This window comes from Stigmatopora nigra, chromosome 23, assembly GCF_051989575.1.
Source record: "Stigmatopora nigra isolate UIUO_SnigA chromosome 23, RoL_Snig_1.1, whole genome shotgun sequence".
Classification (NCBI taxonomy): Eukaryota; Metazoa; Chordata; class Actinopteri; order Syngnathiformes; family Syngnathidae; genus Stigmatopora; species Stigmatopora nigra.
This window is the reverse complement of record NC_135530.1, coordinates 4,543,873-4,568,214: the sequence shown is the minus strand read 5'-3', so window position 1 is coordinate 4,568,214 and position 24,342 is coordinate 4,543,873. Positions and strand designations below refer to the sequence as shown.

Genomic DNA, 24,342 nt, shown 5'->3' with positions numbered 1-24,342 from the left:
AGGGGAGAGATAGGAAGAAGAAGGAAGTATGCTGCTAGTAATGTCAGCTGTTAGGCACTACAACCCCTAGTAAATGTTGTCCTTCAGCTAAAGGTGCACGACAATGCTATCGTAACATAACATAAACCAATTTAAATGAACTTGAATTACGATGCAGACACACTCAAGAATAAGTTTAATCGAACCTAACACTAAATTCAATTCTATTTTTTTTTAAAATTTGTATACCATTCTTTTTGGCTCTTTTTGCCCCGCCTCCACACTGACTTTCAGTCAATATCGAGGGTTGTTTGAGTTTGTATTCCCTTCAAAATATTCCCAAAATGATACACACAAATGTCCTCACAATAGGATAAGGCACGGCCACTTGCCAACTAGAAGTAGTATATACTCCTCTCGTATTAGCGAACAAGCTCCGCCATTCGCACTGACTAACGGCGTAAAAAACACAGAAAAAATGCAACGCTCCGCCCAGTGCTCGCAGAGACATTACAAAGAGGGAGTTGCAACCAGAGACATTACACAAGGCAGTTACAGGGAGAGAGACAGTGCCCATGTCTGCTCATATATCAAAAAAAATCTCGTATCTCAAGATAAATATTTGCCCGAAATTTGACGCGTATCTCGAATATGTCGGGCCACTCATATGTCGAGGTACCACTGTAATGACAAGAAGCGTAAAATGAATCAGGCATCCGAGGCACGTGTCTTTTAGAGATAAAACGTACAGCAAATGACGGTGTCAAAACTTCCGTCGTCTCTTTGCATCTGCCCTTTAGTACCTGGCGGGAGCCCCTCTGCTTTTCTTCTTGTTTGTGGTGATGAGAGACCGCCTCCATGTTTATCCCATGATGCCTCTAAGGGCAAACGTGCTAAACATAGATTGCACCTCCCCGTGTAATCTAAGAGGGCATGGTTGCCAACCTGTGCAAAAACAGGGTGGCCTTCAGCATCAGCTGACAAGAAATCAACCGCCTGAACCTTTAAACTCATTAGGCACACTCCATGAATGTACTGCACTATGATGGCCTTCGGCACTGTCTGATTTTTTTGTGTCAGCCAATCAGTGCGCTCGCCCCTACCACCGTTTATTTAAAGTATGAACATGCAGCCCTGACAAAACAAGACACACATTCACACTTCCACACATGGCGCAAATAACGAGGATAATGAGGGATTTAAATGCAGTTTCCTCCATGCAGAATTGGGCTCAGGGTGTTATAAAAAAAGGAAAACAAAACAAGGGACGGTTTGCAGCTTGTCGCTTCACTTCACTCGTATTTTTGGTGTTTTTTTTATTTTTTATGTTGGCCTTTTTTTTAACTAAATCACAATTAAAGATTATAAAATCACAGTGGAGTATAAACTGCATATTTTGGAGGGCAATTTTTAATTTGATGAAAAACTATGATAAATTAACAAATAGTAAAAAGGAGAAAAACAGGCTGAAGAGGAATCATTTTCAGATAAGCTTTTGCTTTAGATAACTAGAAAAAAAAACTAACAAAACAGAGTGGCGGTGTTTTGAAAAGAAAATGTCAACCACACTTGAGTATTAGTCAAACAGGGCCAGCATAACTATGAAAAAAAATGCATCTTATAGTCCAGAAAATACGGTAGATGGCAATGGACGAGCAGTCTCACAACTCTGGATGAACTATGGGTGAATTTGAGCGATAAAAAGATATCAAACTATCAAAAAAATGGCAAAAAATCTGTATTGGAAGACCATACTACAGAACAAACCGGTAGAACTAAACCTCCACACGAAGCTCCCACTTTGAGCATTAGTACACAAACACACAACATGGGGGGAAGCTCATTAAAGACATGTGAGCGCTAAGGGTCCGCGACCACTGTAGGACGGATGAGCCCGAGGTTCCAGGAAGTCTCTTTGTGTGTCTCTTCATCATTTGGCCCTTCATCTACACTCTCTTAAGAAAAATATCCTCTGTGTGGTACAGTGGCAGCCATTTTTCTCATCTTTAGGAGCTGCGGGCGCCATCCCACAATGACCCACACACGCACTCCAGAGGTAATTAAGCTTAACAGGGATAATACATCTGAAAGGATGATTCAAAAAAGCTTTGAAAGTTACAGCCAAGAGGATACGTACTTCAAGTGGGGATGATGTAGAGAAGTACACCGAGTGGGTCATTTATGTGTTATGGTTCAGTTTTTTTTTTTTTTTTTAGTGGGCTTTACATTTTGGTGGAAAAGTGTATTGGAAACAAAAACGATGCAATGATAAAATTAGAACTATTGGAATGAAAAGGAAGATTATTATTTTTTTTTAAATGGGAAAATAACTCCCCAAAACATGCAGGCTAGGCCAGTTGAATGCTCCAAATTTTATATATAACATTTAGATTTTTTTAATATAAAGGGATTAAAAGAAGTGGATTAAAAGCACTTGAGTATTCAGTTTTTTTATAGATCTAAAACAATGTTTATTTTATCTTTTTGTATATATTTTTAGATTTTAAAAAATTATTTTTGAACTAGAAACAGAAAAGAATGATTAAAAATTACAATTATTAATTTAAAAGGGGAAAATCAGGAAATTTAATATATATCTATACTCTTAATTTTAATTTGATTTTAAAACAGAAAGTCAGCACTCATGATTTACTTTCCCGGTCCACACAAAATGATGTGACAGGCCATAATTCGGCCCCCGGGCCGCCACTTTGACACTTGTGCTCTAAATTGTCCTTTGGTATGAATGTGAGCGTGGCAGGCGAAAACATTAGCAATCGACGATGATGTTTTCATCTGCTACCAGACCGAGATGATACGGATTAGAGCCAAAATGGTTCAAACGACATCGGTTTTCCATAAAAAGTTTTTCACCGTACAAAAGTTGTTATACGACAATGTAAAATGCTAAAAAAAAACGTATAAAATACGGACAAATACAGGTATCAAATACATTTCAGTTGCTCTTTTCACTCGTCAGCTGCAAACGCCATCTTTTGTAAAACAGTGGCACAACTGTAGTTGACAATCCAAATTAGGATTAGAATTGTTGTTTTTCCGTGTTACAATCCAGTCTGGCATGCGTAAGTAGCTCCTGACAGAAAGCCATGCTGTCACTTTAACGGTAAAATTAGTTGCAGATGAACCCACGTAGCCTCCACCTGCTTCCTCCTCATAAAAGTGAGGGCAAAATAAGCAAACATCAAAAGTACCCACCATTTTACTGGCAATCGTGAAGTTGTACCAGAAGCCTGATTCTAAATGCAGGACAAGGGAAAATGAACTCAGCAGCACCTCAACGTGGGAGGTTATACAAGAGCCTTATCACACTTGGAATTCTATTATGCCGAGCAGAATGCAAGCCCACTCTTGTTTATTTGCTTTTGTAGATGCAACCCCCTCCCTAACTCTTTGTTTTAGCCCCCCTAATGGAAATAAGCACTAGCACCACCTGCCAAATTGTGATGTCACCATGAAAAGAGGAAAATAAACAGTGGCCGTCTATGTTTGAAGGAATAAGAAAAACATCCGAGCTATGTTAAATTAGTTGAATGTAGTGTGCCATGTTGGCAACCACTCCCAGATTAAAACAATTTTTGCCAATGTCCGTGTTTAAAATGGGTCCAAATAGACCAACATATTAAATTATCTATCAAGATTTAAGTCGTATAGTTCTAAATCATATATGTGAAACTCTTAATTTTGGACAGCAATACACTTAACATAAAATAAACAAATTTAAATGAACTTGGATTACGATGCAGACAAAAATAAGTTTAATTGAACCTAACACTAAACTTAAATCTAATTTTGTTTGACATTTTGATACCTTTCTTCTCTCGGGATGGCTCTTTTTGCCCCGCCTCCACACTGACTTTCAGTCAATATCGAGGGTTGTTTGAGTATGTATTCCCTTCAAAATATTCCCAAAATGTGGCACACAAATCTCCACCACTTGCCAGCGAAAAGTAGTATCTATTTACTGACCAACGGGGAAGAAAAAACACTGAAAAGAATGCAACGCTCCGCCCAGTGCTCACAGAGACATTACAAAGAAGGAGTTGCGACCAGAGACATTACACAAGGCAGTTGACAGTGTCCATGATGTTCTTATGAGCAGCCTCTCGCGTCCTTTGTCTACTCGTATATCAAAACTTGTCTTGTATCTCAAGATAAATATCTGCCCAAAATTTTACTTGTGTCTTAAACTGCTCGTATGTCGGGCCACTCATATGTCGAGGTACCACTGTAATAATCTTTTACTGAATCTGTTTAATTTCCAACAAAAATCCTCATACTGTACTATATTTCATGCCTGCACAGATTTTTGATCCACACACAGCACTTCTATCACGCTATTGATCCATGTTACAGGGGGGGGGATTAATTTTACCGAACAAAACCCAACCAAAGCCGCAAAACCGAAACGGTTCAATACTACCATGTAAACTGTTACACCCTGGAGTTGTATGCAGACAAAGTGAACAAACAAAAAGCACAGACCGACCGTCTTTTAAAAGCATCCAGACAGATGGCGCCTTCCCGCTTTGGGCATGCGATAGCATCAGATTTGAATGTGATAGCACTGTGACAAGGCAAGGCAGCAAAGGTCAGGACTACACAGCAGGAAGGGTAACAAGCGCCTGCATGCATTCGCCGGGTAAGGCTGGAACACGGTCAGGGTTGAGGGTCAAAAGAAGAAGCGACTGAGGCAGAAAAAAAACAGGGATTTATTGCCTGTTTGAACAGTTACGCTTAGGAATTAGATTACTTGGACTATTTATCTAGGATTAAGGCTGCCGTTTTTAATTGGAGGAGACATGCAGTGTCTTCAATTGCCCTTTGATTTATCTAGATGTCACACTATTCTGCAAGGTCATAGAAGAATAGAATCTGCCGGACTAACAGAAGCAAATCAAACCAATTACAGACAGCCTAATAAAATAGATGTCAATCCTATGTATAATATAGGAAGTGACTCAAAGATACGGAATCATTCTGTTGCATTTGAAATCTCATTTCAGCCTGCTGTCATTGACAGAAGGGCAAAAATATGTTCAATTCTGCTTTTGTTGATGAGAACAATGTAAAATGTGACTATTTCTACCGCTATTGCCACGCTTTCACTTTAAATAAGCAGTTCTGCTTCATTATCGAATAGATTGTTGGGTTGGTTGTCTTCTATTAAAGGTTGAAGCGGTCTTTTGTTCACTACAAGGTCCTGGTGAAAGCAATTATCCAGTCTCACTGAGGAAAAGCTTCATCTAGGCGACTTGTGGATGGTTCTCCACTACCCAAACAACAAGAAGAGTGAAGTCAATTGGCCGCGGGAACAACAAGAACGCCCACAGCGCTTCGTGTTGCACCTTAGGGGGGAAATAGAAGCCAGAGGCTGGAACTGGACCGCTACACCATGTGAGGTGTGCAAGCCAAGGAACAGGTAGTTCATTGTGTGCCCATTCTGTGCCCCTGCTGTTGCCTCCAGGCTGGAGAAAGTAACATGTTTTGTGTTTTCCCTCCACTTTGCAAGCACTGCGAAATGGTCTACTCCATCATATCAAGGCAAGTGAAGATTTTGCTAGCCTTTTGTCGTCACGGCAACTCGAGTAACAGCTTCAAATCGTCAAATGCGGGAAAGATGTCGCCGTCTCTTTAAGCGTTTCTTGGAAACAAAAGGAAACCGACACACGTTCATCTGGAAGGAACTTTTTTTTACTACGCATCAGAGTTGTTACTATGGCAACTATCTATGGAAGAATCATTGTGCCTAGTTTTCTAGTCAGCGATAGCGGGGAATTGTAATTAAAAGCAAATGAGGGAAGGCAGGGAATGTTGTGATTGGGTCAGTTGAAGCCATGGACATGGCAACAAATGTGACATAAGTGTGATAAAGTAGTAATTTTACTACTCTATTTTCACGACTATAAGGCGCACCCTTCAATGAAGGACACATTTTTTTCATATATAAAGCACACTGGATTATAAGGCGCCTTGTCTATTTTGGAGAAAATGTGAGACTTTTAAGTGCGCCTTATAGTCGTGAAAATACGGCAACCTAGGCCAGTGTTTTACATCACCTGAAGGCAAAGTGTTGATCATTTGGTTGCTCCTGTGAGACTTGAAAATGATTTCAAACTAAAACAAAACACATCCCAATGTCCCATTTTTTAACCAATCAGAAGTAAAGTAATAAGTTTGCAGCAATAGATTATTGAAGTCATTGATTTGTCTAGTCTAGTTCATTCCCATTTCCATCAGAGTGGATAACAATTTAATAAGTTGGGGAATTTGATTTTGCCTCATTTTGAAAGTCTGACTTATCCTAGAAAACGGCATTATTGAGCGGAAATGTTGGCACCAAACTGTCGGCTTAGTTTAAGACAATACACCGCTTACAAACAAGGCAAACTACTACAACAACAATAACAACAGCACCACCACAATTCCCCAGTGTATTTCTGGCTGAAAATAGAAGTCGGAATTTCCGTGGAAGCGACGAGTTTAGAAAAGACATTTCAAGCTCAATCTCACCGCAAGGTCACAGCCTGCAGGCGGCTGCTGCCGAGGCAGCGATGCCGCCTCTCCATCTCTCTGCCCCATTTAACTGACTGATGCTTTTTGACGTGTCAGAGCGATCGAGCCAGTTAGCCTCCGGCACGCTTCAATTAAATGCCGGACTTAAGGCGGCGGGGAACTTTGCACGGCACTGATACGGGAACCCAAATCAATAAAAGAAGACGTGGTTTAAGGCGCTTCTTGGGGGATGAGGTAATCAAATGTAGCCTTTATTACAAATGATTCACTTAAAAGTAGAGTTGGAGAAGCCCATCCGTACATTAAAACAATCAAACAAACGCTAGCAGAATGTGTTCTAATGAGATAATGAAATAAAAGCGGGCAGAGGTGTGAGTGACATGGCAGGTCGCACTATTTCACAGCCTCTCCGACAGGTCCATTTCCTCACAGCGGGTTGGCGATTGGGCCTGGGATCCTATATAACTGCCATGGCTGCCTTCATCAGCCCTATGAAGCTGATTTATAGATAAGATGCATGCTTTTACATCTGCCCTAAAGGATCAAGCCTATTGGATTTGGTCGGTTGCAATTAAACAGTGGCGGAGGGACTTGCAAATTGCAATATGATGAACTAGGAGCTCCAGTTTTCTTCTGTAGGTTTGTGAGGATTAAAGAGAACACGGTACGTAAGGGAACTCAAAACTCTGCTGCAGTAATTTGCATTCGGTGGAAGGAGAAGCTGTTTGGGGAACAAAATTCGGCTTGGGCGAGGTTGGAGGGATTCAATTTCTCAACAATCGGCGACCATATTTGTTGTGTGGGCTTGGTGGCAGTCACAAATGACAAGAGATGGTGACGTGGAAAGCTCTGGACAAGGTTAGGGTTGGGGAAAGTGACAAAAATATCAACCGGGAAACTGCTGGAGTGCTCATAGATTCACAAACAGGCAAAAAGATCCATTGTTCAATTTGCTAGGAACAGAAGGAGTTCATAGGTTTACATGTCTTAAACCTACGCCATGATGACATCATTGTTCGTCTATGTATTACTAATTAGCATGAGCTAAAAAGCCGAGTCCTCGCCAGACAGTATGTTGCTACCTGCTGATTTCCTGGTTAGGGTTAGGAGTATGTTTTGGAGACATTTGTTTTATGTTTGTGTACATTCTACTACTATATATATATCCACCCCTATTAAAATGTCAATACAATTGCTGAAAGAAAGAAAAATGGCCGCACACTAACCGTTTTTGCATTGTTTTTTTCTGAATATTGTCATTTTCATTCAGCATCTTGATGAATGAATAATTTGATGCTATTTTCTTTCATATCATTGCTAATTACCGACTGGAAACAGGCAGAAGCTCGCAGCCAGGCTTAAAGTCAGCAAAAACAAAAAAAACAAAACAAAAATACCTTCAGGTGATGTAATAGCAGAGTTACAAAAACTAAGTCACTCCTTACTAGTTCATTGTATTGAAAAAGAACAAAAAATAAATAATTTTTTGCTTTTATTTGGGAGGTATGTCAGAATGCTTTATGGGTCCATAATATTACTGGAGTATCTACTGGTTGCCTGGCAACTGCTCCAAGCGAATCAGTATTTTTCCCTTTAAAACAAAAGTGGTCACCCTTTACTCGTTAATTGACCGACCACACGCAGCGTCGCTAATTGTTTTGCTATCTAAATTAGGATGTTTCGACTTTCTAAGGAAATGGGGAAAAAAAAGAGCACTAGATTTTATGAAAAAGTAGATACGTGGTAGGGTGATTGCTGGGTGGTTTAGCAGCCAATCAGGATTGTTGTCTTACACTCAGCATTTCATAGGCAGGATAGGTTTCTCAGGAATAAAAATAATATATTTAATATCCAAACTTATACAAAGAACATCATTTGGTGCAATCTCGTGTGGATTTCTTGGAAACGGGTGAAACAACCGAACAACATTTCTGAGAAGGAACACTTATGACATCCTTGAAAAGGCGCTGTTATACTCATCAAATAAAGTGGTGTAGTAGGGCCACAAATGATAACTTTGACGGCAGAATTATTGATGTTTTGTGCAATTAGTCGAAAAAAATAGATTATATTACTCTGGGCTATACATATTTCCTGCAAATATGGGTTGGGACAAAATTAGTGCAACAATGTAAATCACAGGTGTCAAAGTGGCGGCTCGGGGGCTAAATATGGCCCACTGCATCCTTTTGTGTGGCCCGGGAAAGTAAATCATGAGTGCTGACTTTCTGTTTTAGAATCGAATTCAAATGAAGATTATAAATGTATATTATATTTCCTGATTTTCCCCCTTTTAAATCAATGATTGCAATTTTTTAATCATTTTTTCTGTGTTTTTAGTTCAGAAATCATTTTATAAAATCTAAAAATATATAAAAATATTTCTGTTTTCCACTTTAATATGGAACATAAAGAAAATTTGGTTTCCTTTCGCAATGAAAAACAAATTTTCCCTTACTAATAAAAAAACTCAAATCAACATTGTTTTAGATCTATAAAAAATGAACATTTAGGGTTTTAATAAAAATTATTTTATTCCATTTATAAAAAATAAATAAATTAATTAAATGTTATTTCTAAAATGGTCCGGCCCACATGAAATAGAGTTAATGTAGCCCGGGAATCAACCCGAGTCTGACACCCTTGATGTAAATTGATCATTCATTTTCTGTACTACTTATCCTCACAGGTTGCGTGGGGTGCTGGGGCCTATCCCCAACAATGATGAGCACGGGGGTGGGGACGCAACCTGAATATGATTGGTAGCCAGCCAATTGCAGGGAACAACGAGAAACAAATCCTATTTAAACTATGACAGAGGTGATCAACATTACAAAACATGTGTTGACAGATTAGGTTAACAATCGCTAAACAAATAATTCAATCTTTATGATCATTGAATTACTCGTAATTTGGACCAATCTGGTGAAAATTTCTAAAGCGCATGAATTTCCCACCAGTAATCTTACGCCAATGCGTATGCAAGTTGTTCTATTCCTGTTCAAATACCGTGATCAGAGTAGTACATCTTAAAAAATAAAAAACAGAGAGAATCAACACAGGTGCACATACGCAGAGAAGGTTTCCATAGCAACTGAGTGTTAGATTGAGGTACAAATCTCTTTGGAGCCAGAAATGGAAGGTTTTCTCTTAAGATGACTGAAAGCGACTTAATCTTAAAGTGCTCGTTTATTTGTTTTCAAATGGCTGATTTTAAGCGTGATTTGCCATTTGGCAGATGATGAAGCCACAAGTGGACGCGCCAGTGATTTTACAGGTATCCATCTTTATAACCACACATTAGAAAATGACGGATAATTGTTTGCGTTTGGATATTTATTGGAGACGCTTTTCTTCTGCAGTCAAAAAGATGGCAGCGGTAATAATAATGTGAAAAAAAATGATGTTGATCTTCACTAATTTGTTTTCTTCCAGGAAGAAGCTGTGTCAAAGTGTTTATTATTTTTTTGTGGGGGAGAATGAAAATAAACTTTGCCTACAGCAAGCTCAGGTTGATGTGAGACTCTTGTCGGCTAATTGCTTTTAAAAAGAAGCCGTGTCCAATTAACGGCGCGTAATAAGAGTCTCGTCCGGTCATCGTTGGCCAAACGGAACGAAAAATGGACTCAGAAGTGTTTTTTTTTTTAGAATAGAATGTTATCCCAATAGACTCAAGTTATGTGTACTGTTCCAAATGTCTGTGTTCAGGATAACACAAGAAAGAATGCAGTGATGACCAAATTTTAATGGCCAATTTTGTCATATGAAGACATTTTTCTGTCAGAAATGGGCTGAAAGATGTTTTGTTTTGAAATGAACAGCAGCAGTAGTATTTGTCGTCTTTATCAGTCGCAGAATAAATCAAACTATGAAATAAAGTGTGATTTATAGTCTGCAAAATGTCATATTATATAGCACAGGTGTCAAAGTGGCGGCCCAGGGGCCAATTCTGGCCCGCCGAATCATTTTGTGTGGCCCGGAAAAGTAAATCATGAGTTCTGACATTCGGTTTTAAGATCAAATGAAAATGAAGAGTATAGATGTATATCAAATTTAATGATTCTCCCCCTTTTAAATCAATAATTGTAATTTTTTATCATTTTTTTTCAGTTTTTAGTATAAAAAACCATTTTGTAAAATCTAAAAATATATAAAAAAGCAAAAATAAACTGTTTTAGATCTATAAAAAAGGAATATTCAGGGCTTTTCATCCAGTTCTTTTAATCCATTTATTAAAAAAAAATTAAATATTATATCTAAAATGGTGCGACCCAGGTGAAATCGAGTTGACGTTAAAGCGGCCTACGAACCAACCCAAGTCTAACACCCTTGTAATATTCTATATTTTGTGGTCTATGAACATTTTTCTATCATAAAAATGTATCACAACGCAGTGGATAAAACCTAAAACTGAAATGAACGTATATTCATAAAGGTTATTGCTTGAAAACACAAGTAATATTTGACTATACCTTCCGTTCTACTATCCTCAAGGTAGGAATATAGAAATAAACATAAAAAAAAAAATCAGTGTGTGAAAGCCTTATCAGTTTTTTAGACATGAGGCATGCTCTGAGCTTGGACTGATAGTGTCACTGGAATGTTGGAAATAGTCCGTTTCTACTCTGAGTTAAGATTAGCATCGGCAAGTATGCCTTTTTCATGAAAAAGAAAAACTGTAAAAAAAGACAGCTTCTTTCGCTGAGAACTACAATTTTTTTCAAAGGAAAGGATGCATTGATGAGTAAAAAGGGGAAGAAAAACATCATGTACAGCTGGCAAAATCAGCACGAGAATTAGCAGAGTGGCAGGGCTTTATTACTTGTCCAAATAAATGTTCAATTGAGTCGCCTCATCTACAGTGAGTGAGTGCCACACGAGGAAATTCATCTGTATGCAAATGGCTACAACTGCCAAGGAGCTGACTGGCGTACAGTACCTGCAAATCTGCCCTATTTTTTTTATAAAATATAAAAACCCTCGACATTCCCAGTGAAGGCAAGTCATAAAAGAACAAGTCTCAATTAGAACAGTGATTCAATGAAGAGGTCTACAATGTATTCTATGTTAAGTTTTGATTGACATTTGGTGTTGTTTAATATTCTAGTAGTGTGTGAGCTGTGTACTTGTCCATACTTTTTATGCCACGGGTTACATTAAGAATGAATAAGGTTCATATTTTGTTTATTAGACATGGTAAAACCAAACTAGTGTAGAAAATATGACATGTTTGAAGATGGCATATTGTCTGAGACAAGATGTAGACAAAAAGGTACAAAACCAAGAGTTGCACAACATGAAATCAAGATCAGATCAAGACTTTTGGCAGTCTAAAACCGAAATGAGACCAAGTATTGCCTGACACAACACAGAGACAAACGCAAAACTTACTGGAATCAAGACCAAGATAAACTGAGACCAGACTAAAAATTCCCTAAAACAAGAACTCCAAAAGATTAATCTAAGGCCAGAATTTTTGCTAAAAAAGACCTTCAAATACTGAGATAAGATGAGTTTTGCTGAATTCTGGTCTTGGGCAAGACTTGATTCTGAGCATAGCACCAGAAGCTGTATTAAAAATTCATAAAAACTCAGAATTTCTATATATTCAGGGATGAAGGCATCCGTGTTCTGACTTCTTCCGGCCACAATGTCAATCACAAATGAAACTTCCATAATTTCACGTAATCCAAATCCACATTGTTTGGGCATTGTTTTTGTGTTTTTCCCAGCCACATCAGTTCTGCAAGTGACTGGACGCCAACTACAACACTCTTATTGTCTCAATGATCCTATCCTAAGATCGTCATACTTCTGTGACTAAGTTAGTAAAATTTCACGACTATAAGGCGCACTTAAAAGTCTTAAATTTTCTCCAAAATAGACAGGGCGCCTTATAATCCAGTGCGCCTTATATATGGAGAAAAAATTCAATGTGTCATTCATTGAGGGTGCGCCTTATAATGCGGTGCGCCTTTTCATGTGGTGCGCCATATAGCCGTGAAAATACTGTATTCAAGTACATTAAAAGTTACTGAACTCTAATGACTCAGATTTTTCCTCGTTCGTGTTGGACCTCTAAAAACCAAACTGTCTCCTCAGTGTTCCGAAAAAAGTAGAACGCATTCAACTTGAATTTTCCCAGCACCATCTCCGTCATTAACCAAGCCCTTGATTAATGACCGTTGTCGACCTAGAGCCCCGCCCACCAGAACCGTCGAAGATGGCCGTCTTCCATCACACAAAAGCTACAAAGGGGGTCACACGCGTGGGACTAATTTTCACCAGCGCTCAACATAGAACGGTCGGTGTAAACATTGTGACTTTTCTAATCAGCACTTTCACCGCCGCTACAAAAAGGAACACACGTGGGAGGCGTGTTCGAGAGGGGAAGAAAAAAAATAGCCTTCGCATCAATCCTCCTATTTCCTGCCTGACCTCTTCGCTGTTTGCCGTCTGGCTCTCGTGTAATCCATCATGGAGACATTAATTATGTAGCGGGCTCTTCCAGGACAAAGACTCTAATGAAGAGCTTGTCAACACAAGGCGGGAAGATGTGAGGGTTACCTGAGCGGATTGGGCGTGATCCTGAGAAGGGAGTTTATAGAAGAGTTGCTGCGATAATGCGTACTCTCTAGTGGATTGAAAAGGGCCAAAGTGTCGGTTTTGAACTAAGTAGCTACACAAAGCATATTCATTCTGGGAAAGATGGAAGCTTTGGAGTGCAGATGTTTTAGAAGAGGTAAATATTCTGCTTTCCTTTGAATGAAATGGATATTTCTCAGAGATTTTAGATGATTTTATTCTACTTCAAGTAACCATTAAGTCAGTGTTTCCCATCGTGAGCATAGGTCAGGTGTGTCGCGGGAAATTGCAAGGTCATGTCATGTAATATTCAATGGGAAAAATGAATATAATGAGATTCAAATGGAACTATCACAAGGTTACAATCAAAATATGATAAGAGTTCAATTATGGATGATATTATAACGAGATTCCAATTGTGAAACGGTCATTTTGTTGTTATTTTTTGTCTATCATGAACCGGACGTTGTTGGTTTGTATTATATCAACTTTTGGCGACGTAAAAAAACATTTATATATTAGGATATTAGAGTCATATTTGGAGAAAAGTCATAAAATTATGCTATTAAAAACATGACATGACTTAGTTTTTCAAAGTCTGCAGAAATCAACTTTTGGTGACATTAGGTCAGTGTGAAAAATTTAAAATGTTGGAGTCATTTTAGAGGTTTATGGCATTTCTACTGATAAAACGTTGATTACAACAACTATTGTTAATATAAACAACATGGTTTAAAATTTAAAAAGTCTTTCACATGGTGTCCTTTGAGATTTTTTCAATGCAAAAAGTCTCTTGCCACAGCTCCAAAAAACAGTTTCAAGCAACTTCAACTTTAGCGAACATTTGCTACAACCCGTTAAGCATTAGGCGGTTTTACTGGCACGCCAGACCAGCGATCTCTCTTTAAGCCGGACGCCGCAGCGCAGTTAGGCACGGAGAGACGGCCCAAGGTGTCAAGTCATAACCAGGCTGACTCGGCCCGTTGTTTCATGGCTAATTACTACGGGCCCCTGGCTCTTCTTGTCCTATATTTCATCCCGGCCCTCCCCTCCCCTTCTCAACGGCCCTTTGCCTCCGTCAGCTGGGTTTCTGCCCGCCTCACTGTTCCGTGGTGTAAACGTATCATTAATGATAGAAGGTTAGGCCATTTATCTGCGGACTAAACTTTTTTCGAATTTTCTCACCTCGTCTTTGAGATCACAAGACATACCCTAGACTGGTCGCCAGTAAATCGTAGGACAAAGATAGAAACAGATAACCATCCGTACTCAAAATTACCGAGTGGGAATTGATCCCAAAAGAACCACTGCAAGACCGGTTGGGTCTTTTAGGTGATATGTCAAATGAATGACACTCAAAGTACAAAACATCAAAACAAACCACTGAGACAATTATGAAATCCTAAAAGGCTGAAAAAGACGCAAAACGGCAAACATAATGAATATTTTGTTTATATTAAAGCGCAGTTTATATACCCCAAACTAGGAAATATTTACTGTATAAAGTTTTGAATAAATAACCAAAACCTGTTTTAGTACATCTATCAAAAGTCAGTCCACCAATAAGGTGTTACTAATCCTAAAAATATGTAGTGAAATGAATATATACAAATGAAAGGTGCAGTTTAGAAGCACCTTAAGACATTGCGTTTGATTTATTTATTTATTATTATTATTTTTTTTACCCCTTTCACATTTTCAGACACAATTGCAAGCTTTTAAAACTAAAGGCCACTTTCAGGGATAGAACAAAAATGGACCTCTAGACAACAGCATGCAAAGATTGGCCAAATCGTTTGAAAAGAAGTGACCACCTACTGAAAGAAAGTCAACTTTGAACAGGCACACCTGAGTGCTTGCAAAGCAATTCTGCCAAAGGATAAAAATGTTTTCGGGGAGGAATTTCTGCAGACGAATACGGTTAGAATCCCTCCATCTTTAAATGATTTCACTTTCCACTCCACAAGTTTGGTAGTTACACAGTCATTTAAACTGACAAGGCAAGGAAAGGTGAGCCAGAGATCATTTGCAAGCCATTAGAATAAAGCCAGGGGAACAAAGTGCAACGAAACAGCAAATAACTCTGTTGTGTTAGGGAAGATTGTGTTGGGGAGAGCGTATGATGGCCTTGGCGGAGCAATCGGAGCAGCTGGAGCATCTGTGCGCAGAAGCAGCAGCAGTAGCAGCAGAAGCAGCAGAAGCAACATCTGTCTTTGCCGCTTTGCCCTTTGCAAAACCTCTACCACAAGTGTCCCTTCTGATGCACACTGATCTGAGCAAACTCCAACTGAAATCTGCTATAATGGGATTATTCGGCTTCGATTCTTTGCTCCTAAAGGGCTATTAACTGTTACGATCGCCGCCGCGTAATGCGAGGCGATCGGAGGGGAAGTTGAACCCAGATGCAGAGTCGCCGAAGGAATGGAAAGGTGAGGCAGGTCTGTAGCTCTTGTAGGTTGATTTATTGAACGGGGTAACATAACTTCAACAACTTAGCTTGACCACTCATTACAAACGAAAACAACATGCGGCGGGGCGTCATGGAAACAGCAATGACTACGAGGATTAACAGGAAACGAAACCAGAACTAAACCAGTACTACACCAGAACGAAATCAGACGATCCAACGGCGTCTACAGAAAGTCACAATGCTTAAATACCAAAAATAATCCAATCACGTAATTAGCCACGGCTGATAACTACCGTGACGTCATGTCAGGAGAGGCGATCCAGCGACTCCTGACAGTACACCCCCTCTAAGGGACGGATTCTAGACGTCCCAAGGTCAATTACAACATGAGAAACGGGAACAAGCAGGGAGGGTGGGTGGGAGATCTAGAATTGTCCGGTGGTCTTCCACCCCAACCCAAGAACAGACGGAGAGGTCGCTCCGGCGGGCGTCCGCGCCAGCCAGAAACGAGACAAGTCAGTGGCAGGTCTGGCGGGCGTCCGTGCCGGTCAGAAACAAGACTGGGCAGAGGCAAGTCTGGCGGGCGTCCGTGTCGGCCAGAAAAAAGCCGGGGCAGTGGCAAGTTTGGCGGGCGTCCGTGTCGGCCAGAAACGAGACGAGGCTGAGGTCGATCCGGCGGGCGTCCGCGCCGGCCAGAAACGAGACGAGGCAGTGGTCGATCCGGCGGGCGTCCGCGCCGGCCAGGAACGAGACGAGGCAGTGGTCGGTCCGGCGGGCGTCCGCGTCGGCCAGAAACGAGACGAGGCTGAGGTCGATCCGGCGGGCGTCCGCGCCGGCCAGAAACGAGACGAGGCAGTGGTCGATCCGGCGGGCGTCCGCGCCGGCCAGAAACGAGACGAGGCGGTGGTCGGTCCGGCAGGCATCCCAGTTGGACCCTTAAGTCTTTGCCAAACTGCCTGCCTTCAGGAAATATTAGAAGTTTAGTACGGTCGGGCACCTTACCCTGTTTGCTCGGGGGGTGGACAGCCCTCTTCTCCCAGGAACCCGGATCATTGCTTCTCTGGACGTCGCCGGCTTCTTCCTCCAGGAGCACCGGCGAATTACCACTCTTGACGTCGCCAGCCCCTTCCTCCAGGGACTCCGGCGAATTGCCTCTCTCGACGTCACCAGTTTCTTCCTCCAGGGACACCGGCGAATTGGCACTCTCGACGTCGCCAGCCCCTTCCTCCAGGGGCTCCGGCGAATTGCTTCTCTCGACGTCGCCAGTCCCTTCTTCCAGGGACTCCGGCGAATTACCACTCTTGACCACGCCAGCCCCTACTGCCAGGGACTCCGGCGCATTACCACTCTTGACGTCGCCAGCCCCTACTGCCAGGGACTCCGGCGCATTGCCACTCTCGACGTCACCGGCTTCCTCCTCCAGGGGCACCAGCGAATTACCACTCTCGACGTCACCGGCTTCTTCCTCCAGGGGCACCGGCGAATTGGCACTCTCGACATCGCCAGCCCCTTCCTCCAGGGACTCCGGCGAATTGCCTCTCTCGACGTCACCGGCTTCTTCCTCCAGGGGCACCGGCGAATTGGCACTCTCGACATCGCCAGCCCCTTCCTCCAGGGACTCCGGCGAATTGCCTCTCTCGACGTCGCCAGCCCCTTCCTCCAGGGACTCCGGCGAATTGCCTCTCTCGATGTCGCCAGTCCCATCTTCCAGGGACTCCGGCGAAATACCACTCTCGACGTCGCCGGCCCCGTCTTCATCGAGCGCCGGAGCATCGTCGCCACTTCTGGGCGGGCAGGCGCAGGACGGGCAGGCGCTTGGGAGAGCGGTGCTAGGGAGAGCGGTGCTTGGTAGAGCGGTGCTTGGGAGAGCGGTGCTTGGGAGAGCGGTGCTTGGGAGAGCGGTGCTTGGGAGAGCGGTGCTTGGGAGAGCGGTGCTTGGGAGAGCGGTGCTTGGGAGAGCGGTGTTAGAATGGCCGTCCGTCACCAGAAACCTGATCCGTGGCTTCGGTACGGGTGCGACCGGCGACCCCAAAGGCAACGGGAGTAATTTGCGTGGCCTTGGCACAGGAGCTTGGGGCACTTGAAACGGCGCGCTGGGCCGAGTAACTTCGGCCACTTGGACAGGCGTGGTCGGCCGAGTGACTTCGGGCACTTGGAACGGGGAGGGCTGCATAGTCCTTAGCAGCTGCTGGTACAGCGGGGTCGGCTGAGTAACTTCGGGCACTTGGAAAAGCGTGGTCGGCCGAGTGACTTCGGCCACTTGGAACGGGGAGGGCTGCATAGTCCTTAGGAGCTGCTGGTACAGCGGGGTCGGCCGAGTAACTTCGGGCACTTGGAAAGGCATGGTCGGCCGAGTAACTTCGGGCACTTGGAAAGGCGTGTTCGGCCGAGTAACTTCGGGCACTTGGAAAGGCGTGTTCGGCCGAGTAACTTCGGGCACTTGGAAAGGAGCTTGGAGGAACGTGGTCGGAAAAGGAGCTTGGAGGGACGTGGTCGGAAAAGGAGCTTGGAGGGACGTGGTCGGAAAAGGAGCTTGGAGGGACGTGGTCGGAAAAGGAGCTTGGAGGGACGTGGTCGGAAAAGGAGCTTGGAGGGACGTGGTCGGAAAAGGAGCTTGGAAGGACGTGGGCGGAAAGGGAGCTTGGAAGGACGTGGGCGGGCGCGTAACTTGGACAGTGGTTAGTGTGTCCAGGCATTGCTTTCGCTTCGCTCTACGGCGTGGCGCTCGGCGCCTCCTCTGGGAGGACTGCACAGCACCCCCGCCACCACGCCGCGCCCCACAATTGGTGGCCAGCCCACTCTGCAATTGCTGGTCGGGGTATTTGTAATAGGAATTATCGGGGGAACAATCGGGATAATCCTCCTCCAGTGGAAGGTCTCGGGGTCCGAATTGGTCAAAGAATTCATCATCGGATTCCGAAACGCCAGCGAAAAAATCAATTTCCTCAACGATGTCCTCCTGACCAGAATCCTCAGGCTCCCTCCATGGTGAATCAATTCCTCTGGGCATAGGCATAAGATAACTTGGGCGCTCTCTGGTGGTTGTACGCACCTGGGCCTCATGATGAAACGGTAAAGGCTTCCCAGGGCGACGTGCATAGCAGTGGTGGGGCGTATGAGTACGCTGCGGCTCTAACTCTCCTACCAGCTGCGGCTCATCTCTAGCAATGATGTGCCTGAGAGCCCCGCACCACGGTGTGTTCATTACAAAATTCCTAAACGATTCTGAGGGGTTACTTATACATTCCAAGCAGTCCGGTGTCTTCGAGGTGGATGGTTTGCGTCGCCGAGTGCGTCGGCGCGAGCGTGGGTGGCGCTCCGCTGGGTCCATATTGGGTTGGATCGTGCTGTTACGATCGCCGCCGCGAAGTGCGAGGCGATCGGAGGGGAAGTTGAACCCAGATGCAGAGTCGCCGAAGGAATGGAAAGGTGAGGCAGGTCTGTAGCTCTTGTAGGTTGATTTATTGAACGGGGTAACATAACTTCAACAACTTAGCTTGACCACTCATTACAAACGAAAACAACATGCGGCGGGGCGTCATGGAAACAGCAATGACTACGAGGATTAACAGGAAACGAAACCAGAACTAAACCAGTACTACACCAGAACGAAATCAGACGATCCAACGGCGTCTACAGAAAGTCACAATGCTTAAATACCAAAAATAATCCAATCACGTAATTAGCCACGGCTGATAACTACCGTGACGTCATGTCAGGAGAGGCGATCCAGCGACTCCTGACATTAACCTTAATTCTGGTATAGCACTGCAACAACCATTTTGAAGAACTGCCTGTTTGAGGGTCAAAAGCTCAGAAATGACAAAAGTGTACATTGGAGCCAACTGTTTGGATGATGAAACTCTATTTTGGCTTTTAATACCCTTTATATGGGCAATAAAGAACAACCCAATAAGGTTGAAATAGATGTTCTGATAGCTGAACTGACTGTGTTGTCAAAATTGTCTATGAAAATAGATCAATCGGTATAGCTAGCTATATAAATGCTAGATGGCAGTGTGGTTTCAGTTAATACTTGATTTTGCTGTAGATCAAAATAGCTAGCTAGCTATAAAAATGCTAGAGCTAAGCGCACTATTCACGCTCAAAGATAAGGGCAATTTAGAGGGTTCAACCAGCCTATTATGCATGTTTTTAGGATGCGGGAGGAAACTGGAGTACCCAGAGAAAACCCATGCAAGCTCGGGAAGAGCGAGCAAATTCCACGACACATCTATGGGCCGACCACTGTATGTTATATATAAAAAAATATGTACATTTAAGGATGAAAATGGCTTTCAGAAACAGGCAAGTGCAATAAAATCAGTGCATTAATGAAAATGTATGATTCAATAACACGACTCATTGCCTATTTGAAGGATAACACTCTACACTGACAGAGGCCAAATTAGGTTAAATACATGTTTCTAAACTCACAGCTTGAATATCAGTCATAACATTGTGACTGGCTCATAAGATAATTTATACTTCATTTGACCCAAATCAATAAACTCATCAAGCAAAATTGCTCATTCTACATTTAGTGGCGTGGAAACCTCTTCTAAGGGGCATGGCTTAGTAGTGGAACTTATTGACTTCTTAATTAATTTATTGAGGCATCCCAATCTCATTAGACTGCTCGACTTCATTGGATCGCCATCAAGTCAAATGGTGCATTATAGTGGTATATTTCTTTAGCAAGTGAACAAGTCGGCCTTGGGCAAAATAGTTGTTCTTTCATCCGGACTGTGGACGATATGATTGTAGCGGCAAATATGTGAGTCAGAAGAGCTGTTCGTTAGAGGTACCGTATTTTCACCACTATAAGGTGCACTTAAAAGTCTTAAATTTTCTCCAAAATAGACAGTGCGCCTTATAATCCAGTGCGCCTTATATATGGAAAAAACTGAAAACCAAAAACGAAAAACCACCACTGTCGGATATTTAAAAAAACACAAACGTCTGAACTGAAACAATACTGTAAAATATGGAGATGCCATCTTAGTTTACAAAATCTTCCATCATATAGCTCGTCCCCCACTGCAAGATTTTATACAAAAAAATCCAAAACATCAACAACGGCTGACTCTAGAGGTGACTGTGTACTGAGTACTTCATACCTGGAAGTCAATCGCAATTACCGTATTTTCACGACAATACGCCTCACTTAAAAGTCTTATTTTTTCTCCAAAATAGACAGAGCACCTTAAAATACAGTGCGCCTTATAATACAGTGCGCCTTATAATACAGTGCGCCTTATAATACAGTGCGCCTTATAATACAGTGCACCCTATAATACAGTGCGCCTTATAATACAGTGCACCTTATATATGGAAAAACTGTCATTCATTGAGGGTGCGTCTTATAATGCGGTGCGCCTTATAGTCGTGAAAATACGGTACATAGTCTGCGATGGGGATTCCGGCCTTTCACTGGGTGCTTAGTCACAGGTTACAATGGTGCTCATTGCTTTTTTTTAGGGGATAACAGTCATGGGAGGCCTGCATCTCAACTCATGTGAGCAATTCCCCTTGTTTGCAATTTCATCTGCTTTCGAGTCATCGGCTTTTCGTCTCTAAACATTGCCGCAGAGTGTTTGGGAAAGGAAACAAACGACTTTTAACTGCATGCTTCCAGCTCTTGAGGGGATTTACATACAAATGATGCATTGCAACATTCTCCTATGCAACGTTCGTTCATACCAACCCAGACATGGTATCCCATACATACTCAATGTAATCGTGGAATGGTGCCGAGCAACACGGGCGACGTCGCCATTTTGAATTCCAGCATAAGGAAGAAAATGGTTTCCAGATGCTTATTAATCAAAGCAACTACCTTCTGTTCTTTCAATTGTCTTCACCCAGAAAAAACCAAACTCATTAGTTTTAAACTTTAAAAGTCTTAAGCAGCAAAAGAAAAAATAACATGCTTATGAAAGACTCCATGAAGGGCCAAAAAATGCAAGGCGAAAACAACAAATAGGAGCGTTTTAAAGTTACAGTATATCATGGCACTCCTTTGTCAGTTTTATTGGATTTAAAAAAAAAAAAAAAAAGCCTTAAAAGATTGGCTCCAAAAGCTTCTGGGCCTTGTTGGCACACTGCAAATATGGTGTCCTGCCAAAACATTCACTTAGCTCTCTCCAAGTGTCCCATTATAGAGGCAAGGCACCTTTAAAATGTTATTTCAGTGTCACTTCCACCAACTCTAAAAGCCGCCTCATTGACTCTGCAGTAAACGATCGAGGTGTCACATACAAAAGAATGGAGCGTCGTTGTTGGTGGCAGAAGCACAATATTCAAAATGCAGTACTTCCAAAAAAAAAGTATACAAAACAAGCTCAAGTTTGGGTTGTTGTTAAAAGCTATTGACGAATAACCTTACCGAAATATAGAGACCATATACGCCTATTAACCAATGGGTAAGATAAGTGACAATAGGAAAGAGTAAGTTATAAACCATGTTGACTTCAGTTAATAGTTACACAGGTCAAGTATTAATTAGGGAGAGAGGAAAGCAGAAAAATATTTGGCTGTTGGCTCCACGTTTTCATAAAAATGACCATAAATGTTGTAATGGCATATAATATGATATCATATTGTCACACTATGAAAATAACTCTCATTTCTAGGCTATTCTTTACTGGCCCACCACCAAAAAGGGCTGCCATTTATGTGCAGTCATCCCCTTTGCATTCCATAAGAACAGATGTTCAGGTGAATATTTGTTCCACTTTGCCTTCTGGATTCATTTTCTGGTCTGACAACTTTCTCATTTACAATTGCAATTATATGCAGTTTATGTGTGCATGTGTGTGTGTGTTTGGATCTTATATTAAGCCCTTACCTTCTTTTGCTTGACCTTTGAAGAGTGGTACCGGACAGTTCTTATCCTTCACGTGGATGTATGTGACTGTTAACCTGGAAAACAGAAAAGGCAGATTATTAAAAAAAACATAGACCAATTAATGCATTTTATCACGCCTCGAAGTATGTGTGCATGTGTGTGTGTGTTTGGATCTTATATTAAGCCCTTACCTTCTTTTGCTTGACCTTTGAAGAGTGGTACCGGACAGTTCTTATCCTTCACGTGGATGTATGTGACTGTTAACCTGGAAAACAGAAAAGGCAGATTATTAAAAAAAACATAGACCAATTAATGCATTTTATCACGCCTCGAAGTAGCCGAGACAATATGGACTGTACTATTTTAATTAATTGTGGAATTTTCCCACAAGTCTATAAAAAAATCCAAAACATCAACAATGGCTGGCTCTCGAGGTGACTGTGTAGTGAGTGCTTCATACCTGGAAGTCAATAGCAATTACCGCATTTTCACGACTATAAGGCGCACTTAAGTCTTACATTTTCTCCAAAATAGACAGTGCGCCTTATAATACAGTGTGCCTTATATATGCCTTATAGTCGTGAAAATATGGTACTTCTGACTCCAATCTGGACAGTCACTTTCTTCTCTTAATTATTAGGTACAATTTCCAAACTACACTTAAAATTCAGTGTGATTGACAGTCTTAATCTATAACATACACATCCACCCACCCACACCTTCTGTCCACACTCATCTCCATACAAAGCAATTAAAGTGTAAGGAATCAAAGAGTCTATTCCACGATACAGCCTAGCTTTCAAAAAGGCAGTGAAGGGTCAGAGTCTGAAAGACGTGAAAGATTACACGTATCAATAATACATCCTGACAGAATGATTCAGTAGGAGGCGTCAGGGTGCGTCTAAATGAGGCGTCAGAGCCTTGTCACATTATGGAACAGGTGTGCTCCTGCAGAAGCTCCTGTCCCGTGGCATAAGGCCCTTATATTTGGCATGTCAAACGAGCAGGTGTTGTGTATAATTCATCCGTGTTCCATTTTTTATGCTCGGGAGCAGGACAGAGGCTCTGGGAGTCAGCATTGTGAAAACGCTCGGTGTGGTGCACCGCTGAAAAGGGGGAGGCTGATAAGCCCTGGAAAATGTGAAGAAGGGGAGAAAAAAAAAATCATGACAGCCCTTGAAAATTAATCCGTTAAAAGGCTAGAGGCTAACCCGACGAGACTAACAAATAGTGGAAAAGTAACGAAAAAGATGGGAGAGAAAACAGAATCTCAATGATGCATTTATTTTAGCATTAAGCTACTCATACATTACGCACTTTGATTAAGTCTACAACAACAAATTGACGCAGGCTCTGATGGTATTTCCATGTTGACTTTCAAAGCATATAGAAGAGATCTATTTATCATTGTTGTCTTTTATATGGAAGGCTTATTTTTCCCACTATTTCAATCATCAAGTTCTAAACCACTTTCAGAAAAATGTCAAGATGGCGAGGGTCATTTCTAATGGTTCAAAAGATTCAATGCCAGCCTTCCCAGTTAACTCTCAATGGGAACTTTCAATGGTAGCAGGTGAGCTATGGCCAACCAGCAAAGGAACTGGTCGCCAGCTTATCACAGTACACAAGTTGAAAAACAACGAGTCAAACGCACACTTAAACTTTTGAGCATTTCAGACTATTAAACCAGTTATTGGGACATGAGAACAACCCGGAGTACCCGGAGTTAACCCACACAGTCCCAGTGAGAACACAGTGACCCACAAAGCCACCGGGTTTCAAACCTTCAATCTCCGAACATCAAATTGTAAATGGCGAGTATTTCTATTTATTTTTTTGCCATATCCAAGGCAATTTGCATGAGCACTCATTCACTTACACATTGACATTGGCAGGTGTGAATGGTGTATTCCAATACACATCTTTATCTACTGCTTCTTCTCAATGATTTAGATGGTTTTGGAAAAGAGAATAATACACGCTC

The 24,342-nt window shown here is 42.0% G+C and overlaps 2 long non-coding RNA genes across 2 annotated transcripts in view; one reads left to right on the top strand and one right to left on the bottom strand.

Moving 5' to 3' along the window:
• LOC144181384 (uncharacterized) overlaps positions 1–22,425 on the bottom strand; it is a 50,498-nt gene extending 28,073 nt beyond the window's left edge. Inside the window, exon 1 of the long non-coding RNA XR_013324669.1 lies at positions 22,359–22,425. This is a non-coding gene — a long non-coding RNA (uncharacterized LOC144181384). The remainder of the gene's footprint in view (positions 1–22,358) is intronic.
• LOC144180947 (uncharacterized) lies at positions 1,878–5,830 on the top strand. The gene is made up of 3 exons (XR_013324573.1): positions 1,878–2,035; positions 5,198–5,419; positions 5,510–5,830. It is a non-coding gene; the product is annotated as an uncharacterized LOC144180947 (long non-coding RNA).
• Positions 22,426–24,342: the final 1,917 nt, after the last annotated feature.